Source organism: Bubalus bubalis, chromosome 9 (genome assembly GCF_019923935.1).
Source record: "Bubalus bubalis isolate 160015118507 breed Murrah chromosome 9, NDDB_SH_1, whole genome shotgun sequence".
Classification (NCBI taxonomy): domain Eukaryota; kingdom Metazoa; phylum Chordata; class Mammalia; order Artiodactyla; family Bovidae; genus Bubalus; species Bubalus bubalis.
Window position 1 is genome coordinate 30,119,934 of NC_059165.1, and position 6,585 is coordinate 30,126,518.

At 43.4% G+C, this 6,585-nt stretch overlaps 1 protein-coding gene across 7 annotated transcripts in view; it reads right to left on the minus strand.

Annotated features, from left to right (window-relative positions):
• The window catches only part of ZFYVE16 (zinc finger FYVE-type containing 16), a 60,377-nt gene extending 59,413 nt beyond the window's left edge, over nt 1–964 (minus strand). For 3 of the 7 annotated variants that reach the window (XM_006065096.4, XM_006065099.4, XM_044947347.2), the window contains exon 1: nt 479–640. The gene's annotated coding sequence lies outside the window, so the exon portion shown is untranslated. Of the gene's footprint in view, nt 1–474; nt 642–754 lie in introns of those variants that run through there. The other 4 variants (XM_006065097.4, XM_025292276.3, XM_006065100.4 and 1 more) reach the window with 3 other exon arrangements.
• Nucleotides 965–6,585: the final 5,621 nt, after the last annotated feature.

Sequence of the window (6,585 nt, forward strand, 5' to 3'; positions counted from 1 at the left end):
GCGGGGGCCGAGTCCTTTCGGCGTAGAGGCTGCCACTCTCTTCCGGGGAGCGGCAGCCCCTCCGGGATGCGCTGCACCCCAGCCCCAGCCGGACAGGCGGCCCAGGGGTACGGGGGGCGCTTCTCCCTCCACCCGCCGCGGCCCCAGGGGGTCGCTCCCCGGGGCAGCGCCAAGCACTCCGGGCGGCCCAAGTGGGTGGGACCCGGCAAACAGTCGCCGTGATTGCCACCCTAGCCTGGTCCGGCCCTCCAGGCTTTACTGAGGGGGCCGCTGGGTTTGAGGGTGCTGATTTCCCAGCCAGTTTCAGGGGGCTCGGAAAAGGAATGGTTCCTGGGGCCCCAAGGCTCGGCCCCTGGAGGCGCAGAAAGGCCAGACCCAGCGCCTAGCGCAGCGCGACCAGCGGCCACCCCGCCCCCTCCGTGAGGGCAACGGAGGTGAGGAGAAGCCAAGACGCCTGTAACAGGGAACTCTTACCTACCCACACCCCTGCGGAGCTCTCTGATGACCTACGAAGACGCCGCGCGGAGGAGTGAAGGGCGACCCGGCCGGGAGTCCAGGGAGTACTAGACGTCGGCTCAAGGTTTGTTTCCAACCCCTATCCTCCGCGACCGGGGAAAAACACAAAGCGCAGGCGCAGAAGAGGCTTTCCTCTGACTCGCACGCCCCCTCCTTCGGCGTCCGCGGCCTCCAGTATCGCAAGGCGCCTGCGCTCTGCGATGCAGGGGGTCTAAGCCCCGGGCCCAGGGCTTCTTACCGGAAATGCCTGAAGAGGTTCTGGGATCTCGCGAATGCTGGGGAAACTGGCTGTAGGTTGGGAGCCGGTTTCTCACTAGAGGCCTTCGAGCCGGGATCTGGTGGCGACCGGCGTCATTGTCCGGCTTCTTTTGTCCTTCGCTGACCTGGACGCAGCTCCCCCCGCCCCCACCCTCAGCCTCCTGCGTCCTCCGGCCTGTACTGGACACACCCGCCTGCTGGGCAGCCAACCCGGCCTGCTCCCCCGGCCCCTGCGCTGCTGCTGTTATCCCGGAAAAACCTCGCTTTTTTTTTTTTTTTTTTTTTGCTTCAGACTAGTTTTGCAACCACCCCACCCCGCCTCCTCCTGGCAGCAACAGAAATGCTCCTAACCCACTGCCAAGCCTTAAGCCCTCCAGCTGACTGGCCATTCCCAAGGGCTCTCAGTTGCTTTAGTTCTGCTTTTCTGTCAGTGGCCACGAGAGCAGCTGCCTCTTCTGTCTGAAAACAAAAGCTAACTAATTTGGAGAAGTAAACGTCAGTCATGTGATGTATATTTGGGCTTCTTTGAGCTTTACTATTTTCACCACCAATTTCCTATAAATTTAAATGAGGAAAGAAAAGACATATATTTGGGTGCAGAGTACTACAGACTAGGGGAAATAATCCATCGGTGGCCAAAGGTTTTAATTTCACAATTCATACTGGTCTTTCAGAAGTTTCAAGAGCTTTAGTATCTCCAGAGTATTTCCGTCTGATGTAAATTTGTGGTGAAAGATTTGAGAATCGAGATTCAAATCTACAACTTGGACGTATGGTTTGTGATCTTTCAAAGATACTGCATCTTGATTTTTCTAAACTCTGAAATGAAATTGTGTAGGTTTAGCTCAACAATGAAACGTATTGATTTTCTTAAAATAATTTAGTGAGCATCTATGTGACAAACACTGCTTTAAGTGCTTTGCTTAGATTATCTCCTTTAATCCTAAGAATAATTCTGCGAAGTGTGGTGTGCATTTTCTCTGCTGTGTGTATGCTGTTGCTCCCAGATAAATAAAAAGAAGTCACTAACCCTTATAGAAACAGTCTTACAGCAGAGCTGCATGTATACAAGTGCCTATTTGAGATAGAAGTATTTATATTGCACAATGTGAGGACAAAGACTAGAAATAGAAAACAGTAAGACCTTAAACAGATAAATGGGAAAAGTGTGGACATGAACAGTCAATTCACAAAATAAGAAATGGGTACTGCATATTTTACTAATGTTCAAACTCATTAATAACGAGAAAACAAAAGAGACATGTCCCGTGGATCTAATTAGTTTGTTTACTTTGTGAGTAAACTCCATTGGTGAGCATGGAATGAAATGAGCACTCATGCCCTGTTGGGCATATAAATGAGGACAAAAATTTTGTAGTTACTTGTCAACTCATTTCAAGAAATGTTCACATGACCTAATTAAGTAGCTTTTCTTTTGGAAATTATAAGGATATATTTCAGAATACAAAGATTTAGATGAGTAACACTAAGGTAAATATATCAAAAACTCAAATACCTTTCACATACAGATTGCATTTTTTATCACATTTATTTGTTTCTGGGTGTTTCCTCTATAAAGTGCGTTTTGCTAGGAGTTGTAAGGATTATAAAGATGGATAATTTATGATTTTTTCCCTGAAGTTTACAATCCATTGTGTTATTCTTTCATTTATTAACATAAACGGCTGAAAGATTGCTGCAGTATAGTAAAATTACAAGAGCTCTGTGTAGATGCTTGGCCGACTTTTCTTTGTTGGTTGAAATAAAGAAATCTACACATCAAATGCAATGCCAGAAAAAATATTAAGGAAAAACAGTCCCTGGAAAAAGTTGAGTAATAATTACTGAAATATTTTCACCTAAAGAGTCTAGTTTATAACTAAATGGACTCCGAAAAAGCCATCATCCTAGTTCTAACATATTTGGTTAATTTATTCCTTAGATTAGTCATTAATTGGCTCATCACCAGTTTTTATTATTTTGAAAGGTAACTAGAATCTTGATTATTTTAAGTGGCTTAAATTTCATTGTAATTTGAACTTCCAAAGGCTGTTCCCTTTTCATAAGTAAACTGGGTGGAGAAAATACCAGAAACATATAAAAATAACTACTATAATTATTCATTTGTTTTAAGGCTGGTCTGAGACTAACAAGCAATTTTTAAACTAGGGATTCATTGCTCCAAAATACAGAATGTGACCTGCAACAGTTAGTTACTGATTAGCATTTAAGTGCTATATTGCCATGCTAAAATACCAATGTTACAAGGAAATGAGCTGAAACATCTTAAAAAAAAAATAGTCAGCTAGTTAGGGCCAGTTAGATCAGCTATTCAGAACAAGGGCACCAATGAAGAAATAGTTATTTTGGTGATCATGACAGCTAGTTTTTAAACATACATAGAAAACATTTGGAAGGAATTCCACTAAAATATTAACTCTATTTTTGGAAGGTGAAATTATGGGTGATTTCTCCCTCTTCTTTCGAGTATTCCATTATTTTCCAAGTTTTTTTTTTAATAATGAGGACGTATTACTTTAATAATCCAAGAGGAAAAATGGAATAGTTCCTTTTAAAAAGAATTGCTGAATTCATAACTGAGCCAACCAATTACTTTATATTCATTATGCAATCTCTGCATATAATATATTGCATGACTATGAATCATCAGAGAGAAATATACCCAAAATGACTGATGAGCACTTGTATCTGGATACTGTCTTAGAGGTGATACATGGTACAGTCCTGCCCAGAGCTCAGGTCGGATACAGCTTCAACATCATGACACAGGCTTTCTTGTTGAGGGGGTCAGAAATCTTTACCAAATATTTCTAGTTCTTATCTCTTCTGGACATGTGATGGCAGAGTACCTTCTGGTTCCCTTGTGGTTGAATAGGTCCGGGTGAATGATTCAAGCTGATGAACTGTGTGAAGTGACATGTGTCTTCCTAGACTGGATATTTTACTCACCAATGTGTGGTCAAACAGGTGATGGTAAGACTGAATATCGACATTTTAGTAATCAGTGAACTGAAATGGACTGGAATGGGTGCATTACTGTGGGCAAGGAAATGGAGAAGGAAATGGCAACCCACTCCAGTATTCTTGCCTAGAAAATCCTGTGGACAGAGGAGCCTGTTGGGCTGCTGTCCATAGGGTTGCACAGAGTCAGACACCACTGAAGGGACTTAGCGTGCATGCATGCATTGGAGAAGAAAATGACAACCCACTCCAGTGTTCTTGTCTGGAGAATCCCCGGGACAGAGGAGCCTGATGGGCTGCTGTCCATAGGGTTGCACAGAGTCAGACATGACTGAAGCGATTTAGCATGTATGCATGCATTGGAGAAGAAAATGGCAACCCACTCCACTGTTCTTGTCTGGAGAACCCCAGGGACAGAGGAGCCTGGTGGGCTGCCATCTATGGGGTTGCACAGAATCGGACATGACTGAAGTGACTTAGCAGTAGCAGCAATGGGCAAGAATCACTTAGAAGAAATGGAGTAGTCATCATAGTCAACAGAGTCAGAAATGCAGTACTTGGATGCAATCTCAAAAACGACACAGTGACCTCTGTTCGTTTCCAAGGCAAACCATTCAATATAACAGTAATCCAAGTCTATGCCCTGAATAGTAATGCTGAAGAAGCTGAAGTTGAACAGTTCTATGAAGACCTACAAGACCTTCTAGGACTAACGCCCAAAAAAGATGTGCTTTTCATTAGAGGGGACTGGAATGCAAAAGTAGGAAGTCAAGAAACACCTGGAGTAACAGGCAAATTTGGCCTTGGAATACAATTAGAGCAAAGGCTAATAGAGTTCTGCCAAGAGAACACACTGGTCATAGCAAACACCCTCCTCCAACAATACAAGAGATGACTCTACATATGGACATCACTAGATGGTCAACACCAAAATCAGATTGATTATATTCTTTGCAGCCAAAGATGGAGAAGCGCTATACAGTCAGCAAAAACAAGACCGGGAGCTGACTGTGGCTCAGATCATGAACCCTTATTGCTAAATTCAGACTTAAGTTGAAGAAAGTAGGGAAAACCACTAGACCATTCAGTGACATAAATCAAATCCCTTACAACTATACAGTGCAAGTGACAAATAGATTCAAGGGATTAGATCTGATAGAGAGCCTGAAGAACTGTGGATGGAGGTTCGTGACATCATACAGGCAGCAGGAATCAAGACCATTCCCAAGAAAAAAAAAGTGCAAAAAGGCCAAATGGTTGTCTGAGGAGGCTTTACAAATAGCTGTGAAAAGAAGAGCAGCGAAAGGCAAAGGAGAAAAGGAAAGATATAAGCATCTGAATGCAGAGTTCCAAAGAATAGCAAGGAGAGATAAGAAAGCCTTCCTCAGTGATCAATGCAAAGAAATAGAGGAAAACAATAGAATGGGAAAGACTAGAGAGGTCTTAAAAAAAATTTGAGATACCAAAGGAATATTTCATGCAAAGATGGGCACAATAAAGGATAGATATGGTATGGACCTAACAGAAGCAGAAGATATTAAGAAGAGGTGGCAAGAATACACAGAAGAACTGTACAAAAAAGATCATGTCCCAGATAATCATGACGGTGTGATCACTCACCTAAAACCAGACATCCTGGAATGCGAAGTCAAGCAGGCCTTAGGAAGCATCACTAAGAACAAAGCTAGTGGAAGTGATGGAATTACAGTTGAGTTATTTCACATCCTAAAAGATGATGCTGTGAAAGTGCTGCACTCAGTGCCAGCAAATTTGGAAAACTCAGCAGTGGCCACAGCATTGGAAAAGGTCACTTTTCATTCCAATCTCAAAGAAAGGCAATGCCAAAGAAGGCTCAAACTACCATACAATTGCACTCATCTCACACACTAGCAAAGTAATGCTCAAAATTCTCCAAGCCAGACTTCTCCAAGCCAGTGAACTCATGTCCATTGAGTCAGTGATGCCATCCAACCATCTCATCCTCTGTCGTCCTCTTCTCCTCCTGCCTTCAATCTTTCCCAGCATCAGGGTCTTTTCCAGTGATTCAGTTCTTTGCATCAGGTGGCGAAAGTATTGGAGTTTCAGCATTAGTCCTTCCAGTGAACATTCAGGACTGACTTCCTTTAGGATGGACTGGTTGGATCTCCTTGCAGTCCAAGGGACTCTCAGGAGTCTTCTCAAACACCTCAGTTCAAAAGCATCAATTCTTCTGTGCTCTGCTTTCTTTACAATCCAACTCTCACATCCATACATGACTACTAGAAAAACCATAGCCTTAACTAGATGGACCTTTGTCAACAAAGTAACGTCTCTGCTCTTTAACATGCTGTCTAGGCTGGTCATAACTTTTCCTCCAAGAAGCAAGCGTCTTTTTATTTCATGGCTGCAGTCACCATATGCAATGATTTTGGAGCCCAAGAAAATAAAGTCTGCCACTGTTTCTCCATCTATTTGCCATGAAGTGATGGGACCGGATGCCATGATCTTCGTTTTCTGAATGTTGAGCTTTAAGCCAACTTTTTCACTCTCCTCTTTCACTTTCATCAAGAAGCTCTTTAGTTCTTCTTCACTGTCTGCCATAAGGATGGTGTCATCTGCATATCTGAGGTTATTGATATTTCTCCTGGCAATCTTGATTCCAGCTTGTGCTTCCTCCAGCCCAGCATTTCTCATGATGTACTCTGCATATGTTAAATAAGCAGGGTGACAATATAGAGCCTTGACATACTCCTTTTCCTATTGGAACCAGTCTGTTGTTCCATGTCCAGTTCTAACTGTTGCTTCCTGACCTACACACAGATATCTCAAGAGGCAAGTCAGGTGGTCTGG